This window comes from Zootoca vivipara, chromosome 9 (genome assembly GCF_963506605.1).
Source record: "Zootoca vivipara chromosome 9, rZooViv1.1, whole genome shotgun sequence".
In the NCBI taxonomy this organism is placed as follows: domain Eukaryota; kingdom Metazoa; phylum Chordata; class Lepidosauria; order Squamata; family Lacertidae; genus Zootoca; species Zootoca vivipara.
Window position 1 is genome coordinate 52,714,622 of NC_083284.1, and position 14,927 is coordinate 52,729,548.

The following is a 14,927-nucleotide window of genomic DNA, read 5'->3' on the forward strand; positions in this document are numbered from 1 at the left end:
TGTCGCCGTACAGGGAAAGTACCAGGTTCAGGGACAGCGATCAGCCTCCAGAGGGAGGGGGGGAGACGGGAGACGCCGGACAGCTCAATGAGGCAACTGAGATTTTAGACTCAAGGAGAGGGGTGAGAGGGCTGGAGTACCTGATAGCATGGGAGGACACTCCGCCGTCCCACAATGAGTGGATACCGGCCACGGAAGTACCTGAGGAATTTTTAGTGGAAGAGTTCCACGCCCTGTTCCCCCACAGGCCCAAGCCCTGGCACATGGAAAGGGAGGGAGAGGGGGAGGGGCAGGAGGAAGGGATAGCAAGCAGCAGCTCTCCATGGAGATGGGAAGCGGAATTTGAGGACACGGAAGAAGAGGTGTGGGTTTCACCGAGGTCGACGACGTCAGAGGCAGGAGAGGACTGGCAGAACATTTTTACTCCCACCAGCTCTGACGCCACTGACTTCTTGGGATTCCCGTCTTCTCAGGGGGAAGGAGAAAGATCGCAGGATTGGGGGGAAATTTTTACACCCACAGGCTCGGATGCCACAGACTTCTTGGGGTTTCACTCGTCCCCAGCAAGCAGAGAGCCACTAGGGAGGGGGGGAGAGGAGCCTGGGAGGGGGGTGGATGTGAGGGACAAGGGATACAGGGAAGTCCCTCCCATCTTAAGTTCCAGCCCATCCCCAAGCGCTGGAGAGAGTAAGGAGAGCTCTGCCTCCAGCGGAGAGTCAGGAAGTGGTGTCCAAGGCTCAGGCAAGGTTGTGGAGCCCAGGCCGCAGGTGGGACAGGAAGTTGGACGCACGGGGGGGAAGGCCAATCCCCCCAACTCCCGAATTGCGACGCAAACGTAGGGGGAAGAGGTTGGGTCTGCCAAAGTTGTGGTGCTGGAAGAAAACGCGCCAATCGCCATTCGGGAGTTCTGACACCTCACCTTAAGGATGCATTTTTACTGCTCTGAACACTGTAAATAATCAGCACTTAATAAAAGCCTTAAAAGACCATGCTGGAGTCGTTACTCTAGAGTAGCCATACCAGGCCCTCTGACAGATGACTAACCCTTCCTCACCCCCCAAACTTTTGACAGGCAGCGTTCAGCTAGAAACTTGAGAGGGAATGCTAGGTAGCTATTTTAAACCTCGGGTGTGGGGAAATAGGCTTAGCCACCCTCAAACAGCTGTATCCGGACATGCTTTCCCACATTTATCATGCTAAGCTCTTCTTGATTCAGAAAACTTGCATTTTAAAAAACGACTGGCAGTCTTGTTTCAATCTCTGCATACACCTCATTGGGATATAGTTGAAAGACAATGGATATAAAAGAAATAAACTGCACAGTTGTGCCAAATTTAACATTCGGCTGTCCTTAATGTGCACATTCCTTATGTTCTTGGGGTTGTTTGTTTTTTAAGGATACAAAAAATATTGAGAGTGAGGAATCCCTGTTGTGATGAGAAAGAAAGTGTGCATTATGGGATGCACGCATAGATTAGCTGCTAATGGAAATCTATAGAAACACCTACAGAACTGGACTGGATAAATAGTGTGTTAAAAATAAATGTGTGGAAAGAACTCGTGTTTCCAAAACAGACTAAAGAGAAATTTAAGTGTATCATCAAACATAAAAAATGTCAAAATCATACAGAAGGTTAATACATATAATGAAGGGAAACAGAAGGAAGCCGTACATATTCCAGAAAAATGTGGGAGCATTTCAAGAAAAAGCAAAGTAGAACAAAGGTATTTTTTTAATGTATGTCACTGTTCCTTTATTAAAGTATCTCAGAAGTTTATCGTTACATGTTTGCTACTCTGAAGTGTGCTGGGCTTTTTATACCTTGCTTCTTCTTGATGAACACACATCTGTTCAGTTTTGGATACAAAAATCTATTGTATAATAAGATCTTTAATAAAAAAAAAAGCAACAATAATGTGGGTTTGTCAGGAACAAATATGGAATAGAAAGCCCAGCATATCAAACTTATACCTGTAAAATCTGAGACGCTGTAATAAAGGAACATCAACATGGTGACAGCATGTTATGTAATGATTTGCCCCCTTTTCACACCTGTAGTGAGGGCACAAGGAGAAGGGGACAACAGAGGACGAGACGGTTGGACAGTGTTCTCAAAGCTACCAACATGAGTTTGACCAAACTGCGGGAGGCAGTGGAACACAGGAGTGCCTGGCGTGCTCTGGTCCATGGAATCACAAAGTCGGACACGACTAAATGACTAAACAACAAAATTATCTCGCTCAGCAGTATTGAACTGGTACCAATCTGATGGTACCTCCATCAGTCATAGGTTTTTCACTATGTGTTCCCACAGTTGTCAAATTCCTTGGGGGCTTTTTCACAAACAGTTATCTGGTTCATCTGAAACAATCCTTTCATAGTCAGCTAGACACAAGGATTCCACCACTACTGTAATAATACAATTAATTTCTCACCTCCCTAAGGATCTAATTTCACCATCAAAATCAAGACAAAGTAAACATTCCAGAGTCTCTGACAGTTTTCTTTACTTTTTTCCATAGTGTTTTGCTAAGCAAAACAAGCAACTCCCTTCAGTTTCGACTATGGAACTTGAAGTAGATTTTAATTAAATTCTACAGGATAATTCTGAAAATTACAGTGTTTGGACTACTTTTTCCTTGATTTGTTTGCCTCAGCAGGGCACCTCAGATTGCTTTCCCGCTGCCGTTCCAATGCTGAGCTGTTCACAAGGCAGATTTGACCACTTTGTAGATCCTTTCTGCAATAAAATGTCTCCTTCAGACCCATGTGGGGCTTCAGACTCATCTATTTTCAGTCTCTCCTATTTTTATGCAAACTTTCTCCTAATATAGGCATTTTTAAAAAATCATGGCTTGGTTGGTGAAGTGCATCACAAAAATTCAAAGAAGTGCAAATTTAAAAGGCTACCTGTGATTTTATTCACATATTGTTTCAGAAAGGGCTGACTTGACAGATTCAGCTTTAAACAAGACCTGAATCAAATTTCTCCCCCATCTCTACTCTCACACACACATCATTGCAGCTTTAAATTGTTTATAAGAATAAGTGAATTGGACAGAAATAGAGGTGCCCATGTGGTCTGAAGCCCATAGAGGGAGAGGCTGCTAGTCCCTCCTTCCCTCCTCTTAATGAAAGGCAGGCATATTTAACCAGAGCTTTTGTTAAGAGCAGGAGTGCAGACTCCTTTTAACACTGACGGCCACATTCCTCTGTGTGCAACATAGCTGCCAAGTTATCCCTTATTTTAAGGGATTTTCCCTTATGCTGAATAGGCTTCCTCGCGAGAAAAGGGAAAACTTGGCAGCTATGGCAACCTCTCTGGGGCCACATGCCAGTGTTGGGTGTGGCCAAGTGATGGATGAGACTTTGAACTTTATATAGTAGACTACCTTCCATCCTTGCAAAAGTTGGGTTTCTACACACACACACACACACACACACACACACACACACACTCCATCCTATCAAGAAAAGGGTATTCTTGCAAACCAAGAGCATTTCTAGCTAGCATTTGGCCCTGCAGGCCTAAGGCTTCCCACCACCGAGGGCTACCTGAAACCTGTTAAGTATCTGAGCTCTGCAGAGGAACACCCACAACGAGAACTCCAGCAAATCAGATCCATTGGTAAGGGATCACATTTCTGTAAACTCTGCACTTCAGAAGAGATCTACCAAATGTCAACTTTTCCTGGAATATAGTAGTTACCATAGCTATGGATAGTAACCATAGCAACTGAAGAACATAATATTACGTCAGTTGTTGGAAAGCTCTCCACTTATGATCCTGCATTTTGTATTCCCTGAAATAGTTTAGAGCCTGAGAAGATGGCAGGAATCTAAATGAGAACACATTTGCTTTACACTAAGTTGTAGGTGTAAATTAGTGATGGCATCTTATGCATTTCCTATCATTCATAACACAAGCTTGTAACTGAAGTGCATGTCGAACAGAATAAGGGGCCTGATTCCAAACATATACTGTGTGTTTATTGGCAATAGTTTGAGTGTTGTTGTGTGGATGGGTTTCGGGGGTTTTTTGGCTTGTTTTTTACAGTATGGGAATTCTGAAAGACAGCTCTCTAACAGAAGGTGTTTAATTAAAAAGAAGATCTCTATTGTATTGAAGCTATGGAAAGGATGGCAGTGAAACTGACTGGCTGACCCTGTAGCCCTGTTTAGAAATTATTCCCACAAATGTTCGCAGCATGGGGGAAAGTACACCTACTTCCATGTATTCAGGAAAAAGATAAGGAATGGTCTCATGTGCATCTATGCACATGCATAGAATCTGGATGTGACATGGGCTAGTTGTGCACAGAGACCCCTTTCAGATCTTCTGCCCAAACCCTTGTAGGTTGGGGGCTGATCCGATGGTTGTAACAAAGATGGAGTTAGGATTGGGGTCACTGTTCTGTTCCTTCTTATGTGCATTCAGTGAATGTATGGAGGGGAGCTTCTGCATACTGTTAGCACGATGGCATGGATTATACATAAAGAGGGAGGGAGGAGCAAAGCAGTGGTGGAACATGGGGTCTCAAATTTCAGCAGCGCCTTGTGTGATGCCAAAATTAGGTGCCCCCACCCAATTGCCTTCCATTCCACATCATAGTCATGGTGCCCCCAAGGCTCTGCACCCAGTGCAACTGAACTGGCTGCTCTCCCCTAAGTCCATCTCTGAGTAGGGAGCCCATGTCCTAATCACACCCAGATCAAGGAGGACAAGCAACCAGCAGTTTAATTGTTTATTGACAAAGCATGAACTTACACTGCTGAAGTGTGCTAAGATGGCCATGTAGTGGCTACGCAGCTGGCGCCCCTCCCCAGGCTTGTGCTCTGAGCTGGACTGTTGGAGCAACAGTGTGGCCATTCCCATACACAAACTTAAGTACCTTAGTCTGATGGCATGAGCACAAGCACCTTGCAACTTCTCCTACACAGACGTTGCTGCTGTGCTTGCCTCTGCTAGCTGGAAGACAGTGAGGATGGTGGGATGCTGCCCACTGTCTTGGGCAACCCCAGCCAATGAAGGTATACGTCTGATAGTCAATTCTTTATTGAGAAAATAAAGCAACTTCCATGGTGCTCCGGATACACACGAACACAAGCAATTCTAGCCTTTAGTCAGCTATTCCCAGGTCTGTGCCCTGCAGAGCAGTTGCAGCAACAGTGGGACCATGACCCCCCCCTCACCTGTTTATGTACCCTCATCTGACGAGGCACATGCACCCAACCTGAAGCATCTTCTACATGAAAGCAGCTGTTGCTCTTCCCTCTTCAACCCTTCCAGGTTCTAGGAGACAGCCGGGTGGGGAATGGCAGGGATTCAACTGGCTCATCTCTCACCTGAACAGTCTCTTCCTCTGCCTCCAACACAACCTGCATGGCTCAAACTGCTCTGAACCTCCCTCTGCCCTGTCTTGTAGGTGGCACCAAACCCCCCAAATTGCTGTTCCCCTCTCCTGGACCAGCCTCCTGGCCCCTTGCCTCTGCCACACACTCATCAGAGCCCTGACACCACCACCCTCCCTTCAGGCACCATCTCACCCTCCACCGTCCTGTTCTTCCCCCAGCTCTGGCTCCTTCCCCATATCCTGTCCCTTGTATCTGACTGTTCAGACCCCTCACCATCCTCCAACTCTGACTCCTGCCTCTTGGGAGGAACGAAACCCCATAAATTGTTACCCCTTTCCCCTAGATCAGCCTCTGGCCCTCCGACCTCATCCACCCCCTCCTCTGTCTGTCCCTGAAAGCCCACAGAAGGGAGAACACCAGCAGGCAATGTGGATGGAGAAGGATGCAGGAGACAGAGGGAAGGAACTAACCACTAGTGACCCTTACATGGGCAGGGAACCTACAGGCAAGGTTTGGTGGAGGAATAACATTGAGTAGACCAGGGGGTGGGAAACCTGTGGTTCTTCAGATGTAGCTGGATGAAAAATCCCATTATTATTGGCTGTGCTAGCTCAGGCTGATAGTTGGTGGAGGCATAAGAACACAAGAACCTACTGCATAAGACCAGTGGGGTCCATCTAGTCCAGCATCCTTTTCTCACAGAAGCCAACCAGATGCCCCAATGGGAAACCCATAATTCTGATAGCACTAGGGTTGTTACAGGTTTCCCATGACTGGACTTGGCATTTAGCTGGGCTAGAGGAACTGGGGGAAAGTGAAGGTGATAGAGAAGAAAATTTTAGGACAATAGCAAGGGAGACAGGGAACTAAGGCTACTGAGATCAATGCATAAGGTTATGAGGGAGTGTGTGAAATGGTGGGTCTGGATATAAAAATACTATTGATGTTGCCAAGAGATGGCTGGTGGTGGTGTTAAATGAAGAAGGACAAAGCTGGCAATGAAATATACAATTTTTTTTAAAAAAATATCACTTTGAATACACTAGCCAATTCTTTTCCTGTGGGATCCCTGCAAGTCAGGAAGTAATTTCCATTTTTCTGAATGAGAATTGTAAGTGCCCTCAGCCGAGACCATTGGTTGCTGTGATTAAAACTAAGGCAAAGGAGAGAATGTGAGAGTGGAGTCACATGCCTGGAATCATTTTGACTGGGTGACGTACTCAATATATTATTTCCCGTTGCTATAGCAGTGACTTCCAGGAAGCTGGGCGATTCATTAATTCTCCCTATGAGAGGCAGAATTACAAATTTGTAAACACTAAAGGGTGCTGGGTTTTTTCTTTTCTTTTTTGTTTTGTTGTGTCATGGAGTAAGTGTAAGTCATTCAGGATGCTTTTAAAGCTGGCTGAAGCAAACATCCAATCTAAATGAGGAAATATGACTAATCTCATGACTTTCACATCACCTGTTCTGATGTGTCCCTCAGATCAAATATGTTTTAAGGACTATATCTGATCGATCGTACTCCACGATGGTCCAGTAACATGGAAACCTCAAGGTTACCTGGAAAGAAGCTCTGATGTAGATGTTCCCCATGTTATTTATGCCTCTCTCAGGACCTGGGGTGACACTACATTAAGAATTGTCCACCTCCGAGGGTCTTCTGGTGGTTCCCTTACTGTGAGAAGTTAACCAGGCAGAGGGCCTTTTTAGCATTGGCACCCTCCCTGTGGAATGCCTTCCCTTCAGATGCCAAGGAGATAAATAACTACACAACTTTTAAAAGACATCTGAAGGCAACCTGTATCTTGAAGCTTTTATCATGTTTTATGTGTGTTACCTAGAGTGGCCGGGACAACCTAGCCAGATGAGTGGGGTATAAATAATAAAATTATTATTATTATTATTATTATTATTATTATTATTATTATTATTATTTAGATAGCCCTCTTAGAGGCCCAGCAGACTGATGGGCTTATTTGCGTGTGTTTCCTGCAACGTGCCATTGGCAAAATAACAGTGCATTAGTGGTGGATTGACACTGGACCGCCCACACATCATTCCACTTTATTAATTGTTTTGCAACGTTTCCCCAGAGTTAATCTACATTATTTCTGTCGGACTATAATGCAACAGAAGTGGGATTAAAACAGCAGCAGCTCAGAAAGTTTGTGGTAACTTCAGCAGGAAGTTAAGGGGCATGCCCTCGTTGGAAATGAAAGGATGCATCTGCCCTGAAATTTTTGCAATCACCAACCATTTTGAAACTGCCCCAATACCATCACGAGCATAGATTATCATGAGTGCAAGATGAAAAGGATGCCTGAAGGGTGTCTTAGTCGGCTTCTGCAAAACAATAAGGTATGGGGTACCTCAAAGGACTAACGATGCAATCCTAACCTGGAAAGCAGAGAAGCTTAGCGAAACCGCACAGCTACTGCCACACCCACAGTACCACCACCAGGTCAAAGGAGCCTAGACTGGGCTCCCCTTCCCTAACTTTCAGCTCACTGGGCTAATCCATCCCTTCCTGTTTCCCAAATGCCCCACTTCAGGGGTTTAGGCTACCTAACACCACCACCAGCTTTGCCCTTTAAAGATTTCATCAGGCAGAATGGGGATTTCCACAGAAGCAGGCCCTCCATGCTAGCAAAGTCTTCCCACTGGAGAGCCCAATACAGCCAAGGAAAGCTAAGCAGAGAGGCACCTTCACCTCTTCCAAAATTCCCCCTGTGCAGTGAATTGGGGTTTGGATTGCTCTGTAACACGTTTATTATAGCACAAGCTTTTGTGGACCACAGTGCCCTTCACTGGAAGTTTTAAATGTTATCCTAAGTTGGAAGGGATATGTTAACTCACACGTGTGAGTTTGCAGGGGACAGCGTCAGGGTGGAAACAGTGAGTTCAGAGGAAATGAAATGTGAGCGTGCACACACATCTAGACCGTGAAAATTGTATCCCAGCTTTGGTGTATGAATGATAATTACAGTGATCAGACCCCAAGCACTGTGGATGGTAACAAAAAACTTCCTGGTGTGGAAAAGCTAATTAATATTTGTCTTTCCCTTAACTGGATTAGTATCACATTTCTGGAGTGGGATATATGCCATTGTCTGCCAGCAAATAACCCACTTGCATTTTACACAGAACAAACAGGTCAGTCACCAGCCAAAATTTGAATAAATGGGCACAAGTATAAATCTAGAAAGGACAATATTCAGGAACCATTTTAGAACATTTCCATCTTCTATGACTCTTTGGCCTTTCACAGAATACTCACATGAAGGACATAAGTCTATAGAAAAGGAGTTTGGAAGATTCCAGAAGTCTTAGAGCATAGAGGTCAATGTGCAATGGCTTCTTAGCAATAGATGTCCAAGTCTGGGTGGAGTCATGGGACCCCAGGAGCCTTTTGTACATTCTTCTCCCCTTTGTGCAAGTTAACTCATGAAGGAGGACCTAACTTCATGAGCAGACATGCACAGGATCCACTGAATCAATACCCCGCTGTTCTCTAGCAGGTGTAAATGGACTGCATTGTAAAATCATCCCATAAATGTAATGTCACTGATTGTGTATTGTTTGCATCCTCTCAGAATTAGAGTGAGAGAACACATTCCACAAAATCAAATCTGAAGTTTTATTTCCTTAAACAAAGAGCTCATGGATCTTGGGTCTCTGAAATCCTGAGGCAAATAGAAGCCATTAGCTGTCAAACTGACAATGTCAGCATTTTCTCTTCCCTGAAAGCAAGATTTCAGATTTAAGAGAGCATCACTTACCTATCACAGTGGATTTCTTCAGTGTAAGTGGTTATAGGATTGCAGCCCATCAAGCCCATCAGTATACAGATGTAGATATAGAGAGGGAGGGGCATATAGAGAAAGGCATGATATAGGCAGGAATTTCAAGCAAATGACAAAATTGTCCATTAACACACTGCTATTACATTCCAGCATTGTTTTGAGTGTCTAAGAATTATATGTCCTGAATCTAAACAAGGCATCTAAAACGAGCGTAGCACTCTGTCTCATGGGTGAAAATGTGCAAGAACAGTTTTTCACAATGTGCTATATTCATTTTTATAGAGATCCTATTTAGCCCTTGCGCTCTCATAACTCAGTGCAATTTACACAGCAGGCAACTGATTTGTCTTACAAATTTCTGATTTCTTCACTCTGCTGGGGCCCACAATAAATTGTTTGAAAATGCTAAGTAAAAAAAGGAAGGAGTAACAGATGCTGTGCTCAACAGAGAGATGACTGATGAACACTACATAGTTGAATGTTTTGAAGTTAGACTTCTTTTTTTGCATCCTGAGAGTGTCTGAGTGGAGACGCAAATCTTCCTGCTTCATATTCTTGGCTCATGTTGCTCTCTTTGTTGTCTTGAGATTTATTGCCTCTTCTGACTTGCCAGTATTTATCTCGTTACTGAATTTCTACTTTCATGGTGGTGTTGAGTAGCTAAATGGGAAGCTCTCACAATAAACTAATGGCGTAATTCAGACTCATTACACTCCTCAGATGACTAATTACCCTCATGTGACTCTTTTGGCTTAGAAGGGGGAGTGTCTCACTAGTTCATAAATTTTGCTGAACTCTAGGCTGAAAATAAATCCTCAGCGCCAAGTTCCTAACAGAGATGCTTGAGAAATTCAACTTCCGTAAATTCCAATGCAAATGCCATTGATCCTTATCTCCCAGATGAATACGTGGCTCAGAAAGAAATTATCCCTCAGATGTCTCAGTTCTCTGAATCTCATGATCTGCTTCTTGGCTCAAAGTATTAGCTAAAAGGCACTCAAGATTAATACTTCAGGATAAAATACATTAATGCTGCAGTAGTGTGGTTCCTCGGAGGCCATCTCAGAGGCTATAGGGTAGCTCATCTGTTCCACTCTGATCCTGGAGAGGGAGATTCGATATTGCACTCTCCTACCCCACTGCTGCCAAAGATCCAGTGCTGGTATGGTGAAAAAGAGGTTGTTTCAGGGCAGATAAGGGACAGGGCAGGCGAGGAATATTTAGAGACCTTCAGGAGTGTGGCTAAACCTTTCCATCTCCTTTCCTCTCCTTAGAAACACTGAGAGGGAAAGCATTTAAAAACTTGGGCAAAAATTAACAGTCGTGCCTGGCTCCTTCATTATAGTTTCTGGTGAATGCTGAAGACACATCTATGTACCCTGGCTTTTGACACGTGTATAGTTTCAGGACCCTCCTGTTGCGCTTATAATTTGCTTTAAACTGCTTTTAATGCTATGTTTTAATTGTTGCAACCCACCCCGGGGTCTTGGGGTGAAGTGTGGGCAATTAATTTAAGTAATAATACAAAATAAATGGAATAGATGAGGCTACTTTCAGACCTGTTACCGAAGATCTGGGCAGCATTTGAGCATTGTTGTGATGAGGCCTTGTTGCTATTTGTTCTTTTTATATTAAAATATGCACTCCCTTAAAAGGAGCCATCACAGAACATCTCACATGCCAAAATGAAAAGCAGCAACCCTCACAATTACCTCCTGCTGTCAGGATCTATTGAATCAGCAAGCTATGACTTCATCGTGGTGAATATCATGACAAAGTCAAAGGTGTTTTCCTGAATGCTCTGACCCATTATAATAGCGCCGGCTCAATGCCTGTTGTGCTCAGCAAACGAGCGAGGGAACCTGATAAGAGCATACTTAGCGCAAATGGAGGAAATGGGGAGCAGAATGCATTTGGAATTGTTCAGAATGCTCCAGTGCTCTTTGGAAGCTTTTCTGATCTGAAGGAGTTCATTTCATGCGGGTGTAACTTTGGTACAGTGTGCCATCTATGCAAAAGTAGACACATTTCTCTCTCTCTCTCTCTCTCTCTCTCTCTCTCTCTCTCTCTCTCTCACACACACACACACACACACACACACACCAAACAGACACACCAAACAGACACATCAGCAAAGCTGTGAACTGAAACTAGATATTCATAGCATCTCAAATATGTGTTTGAACTACCAGCTGTGAGTACTTGGACTAGTGCAAGACCCCTTGGGGTTCACACATGTCCAGTGTAGGCATTCAGCTGTCCCAGCTCTTAATAAAAGCCCTGGATCTTGAACCCCCCTAAGACATGTTAACTTCAGTCACTCAGAACCAATTGCATGTGGAGACCTTTTAACCAGCCCTAGGAATAAATTCAGACAGGACTCAAATTTTTGGTTTGGTTTTTGGCAGAATTTAGGCCACAACTTTATTGATTACAAATCAAGTGAGTGGTTGCATAGGCTCTGGTTCAATTAGCTCCCTGCAGCCCTGCAGGCAGTGCTGGCTCTGGGAATCAACCATGTCAGCCTTGGTCACCTGGGACAGAGGCAAGCAGGGGGTCCGCCATGCCTCCACCCAGATGAGCCCTGGACTCAGGCTCAGGGCACATCCCCAAACGGGGAGGAGGAGGAGGAGGAGTTTGGATTTGATATCCTGCTTTATCACTACCCTAAGGAGTCTCAAAGCAGCTAACATTCTCCTTTCCCTTCATCCCCCACAACAAACACTTTGCGAGGTGAGTGGGGATGAAGTGTGACTAACCCAAGGTCACCCAGCAGCTGCATGTGGAGGAGCAGAGATGCGAACCCGGTTCCCCAGATTACGAGTCTACCGCTCTTAACCACTACACCACACTGGCTGTGGATTCCTTCTTAAAGGAATACCCAACGCATAGGGATGGCTAGGCATCCTGCCACCCCTATCCCCCTGAACCAGAGCCTATCCACAACCTTACAAGTTGTGACAGTTTGCTACACGGCAGGCGAAACCCAAATGGCACCAGCCAATCAGCCAATTGGGGAAAAAACCTGCCCTGTCCCAACGACAGGCGATAAACGATGGCATAGCAAGGTCAAGTGCAAGCCCTAAAAATAGGGAGAGGTTGGCGGGTGTTCTGATGCACTGAGCCCGAAAGAGGAAGCTCAGAGACACATGCATCTGGATATATAGTGGTCCCTCGATCACTTTGACTGGCATTCCTCTTGCCCAATTGCTCCCAAGATCGAGGGACCATCAATAGGGTGCTGTGGCCGCTCCAATGTTCCCACCCACAACACAAGGCCTGATTGCCAGGTCCCACTGCAACATGTGTCCTCTTGTTAGGGAGGACCCAATATAATACATATAGGAGAAACTCCATGCTAGGAGGACAGTATCGGTTTGGGTAGTAGGTGAGCCATGCAATGTTTTCATGCTTGCCGATCTCAGAATCTCCCTGCAAGTGCAATGCTGATACAGGAGGTCGGAGTCTTCTTTGATAGCCTTCTCTTTCATATTCCAGCCATTCACATGCATGGGTGCTTTAAGAACACAGCATGGAGTGTTCCAATATGCAGTCGACCCCTGCAGCCAGAAGAGGGAAAGTCCTAGGGGAAGCTTACCATGTGCATTTCTTGAACAGTGTGTGCTGATGTCAGGGATGAGTTCTCCCCACACCCCAAAACACCTTCCTTTCTCAGTGGCATGTGCTGTATTTATGGTTAAATGCAATTGTGCAGAACAGGAAGCATATGGACACAGCTTGCAAGAAGGAGAAAGAAGCATTATTTAGCGGGTTTGTTGGAGCTTCATAACACTTCTGTTTCTAATTGTCCTCAGAATACTTCACCAATCCAAGGTTAACTACAAGACATGAGCTCATCTTTCAGACTCTTGTTTGCAAAGTTAACCACATCAACCCCCACCATCCATGTTTCCATGTTTCAATAAGTTTCATCTCTGGTCAGCAAAAATAATAAGTATGTGAAAAATTGTGGTGAAATGAATGGTTAATGAAGTGTTCGTTAATGTATTGCTTTTTTAATGAAAAAATAAATCTTCAAATGGGAAAGTAGTTTAAAAGAAGTCAGGAAAAACATTTTTTAAGATTCCATTCAGCATGTCATATGCATTAATTTGGAGGCATTTTTTAACACACAACCAAGCAAAGAAAACAGAATACGTCTTTAAAATTATTGCTATATTTAGCAGGTTGTTAACATCACCAACATGCATATTTTCTGTGAATTCATATTTAATACAAATATTTTAAAATACCAGATCTGAAAATGCTAACCATTTTAATAACTGACATTTTCCCCAAAATATAGTCCTTTGGCATAGCAAACAATATTTTCATAATTATAATAAATACATATTTATTATATGCTGCCATCCTATACTTCTTTATCTGGGAGCAAGTCCCATTGAACTCAATGGGCTTACTTCTGCGTAGACTTTAATAATAATTTGTTTCTTATACCTCACTCATCTGACTGGATTACCTCAACCACTCTGTGCGACTTCCGACAAAAGATAAAGGGACAAAACAAAACAGTTAATTCCTCCAATAACCTACACTGATTACTCCTAGCAATTATTTTAGGGCATGTATATTTTCATTTTCAATTTGATCTACCAGTTTGTACAGGGGAAATGAAAAAGAAACCAACTCTTCAAAAAAGATTCTATATACTACTCAGGCTACTGAAACTACATTTATGCTACTTTGCCGGATACATCATAAAACATTACTATATTATTAATCATACCGGTAATATTAAGTAAGGCAATATTTTTTGAAAGAATTTAAATGGTGCATTTCTCTTACATGATTAAAATCAGATGGTCTGGCCACCTTATTGTTCTGATATCACTACATACAAAGCAATGTCAATACACAACAAAACATCCTTTAAGGATGGAATCACATTGGAGGAAGCTGTGATCTAGAATATACTTGGTCAATCATACCACATGATGTCACAATAGGAGAGCACTGACTATTTACACAGTGGTTTGATTGGCAAGAATGGTTTGAGTGTAAACAATGGTGAGTCAAGTGCCTTGAGAAATGCATTGACCAGCTTGTTCTTACCTAGAAAAGTTGTCAATTCTGTTGCAGGCTTAAAGTGAGCTACGAACAACACACAAGGCTCTTGTTTTTAAGATAAAAACACCTATTTTGTTGCATGTGGCAGTTTCAAGTATGTACGAACGAACGTATATTCATTTGCCGCATGAGCTACATTAAATTGCACAGTAATATTATGCCTCAGGAAATAGATATTTTTTCGATCGTATGCCTAGATCTTACAGAGCTCTATAGAGTACGATGAATATTTAGTGCTTGAAAAGGCATTGTATTTAGTGATGGAAACAAAATATTTGAGAATATAGTATATAGTAGTGATTTGATAAATTTGTTTAGCTATACTTTACAATTATAACTTACAATTAAAAAAAATCAAACTATTCCCCTACCCCTCTCGACTTAGAGATGGTTTGAACTTATCTGCAGCATCATGCACCCATGCTTGGGTGACGAAGGGACAAACTGCATGTAACCTGAACTGCACAGTTCTGCCCTGAATGCAGCGCCCCCCAAACAAATCCACCACTTGTCACCATGGAGGCCCCAATCCAGACCATAACATGGGATTTAACCTTTTCTCGCCCACTGCAGTCTCTATCTGGATCGGGGTCCTTCTGCCTGAAGTTTGCATTGCAAGAAAAGCTCCCACTAGTTTCTTAGGGGTCATTTTTGTTTGGTTATTTTGCCATGCAAAT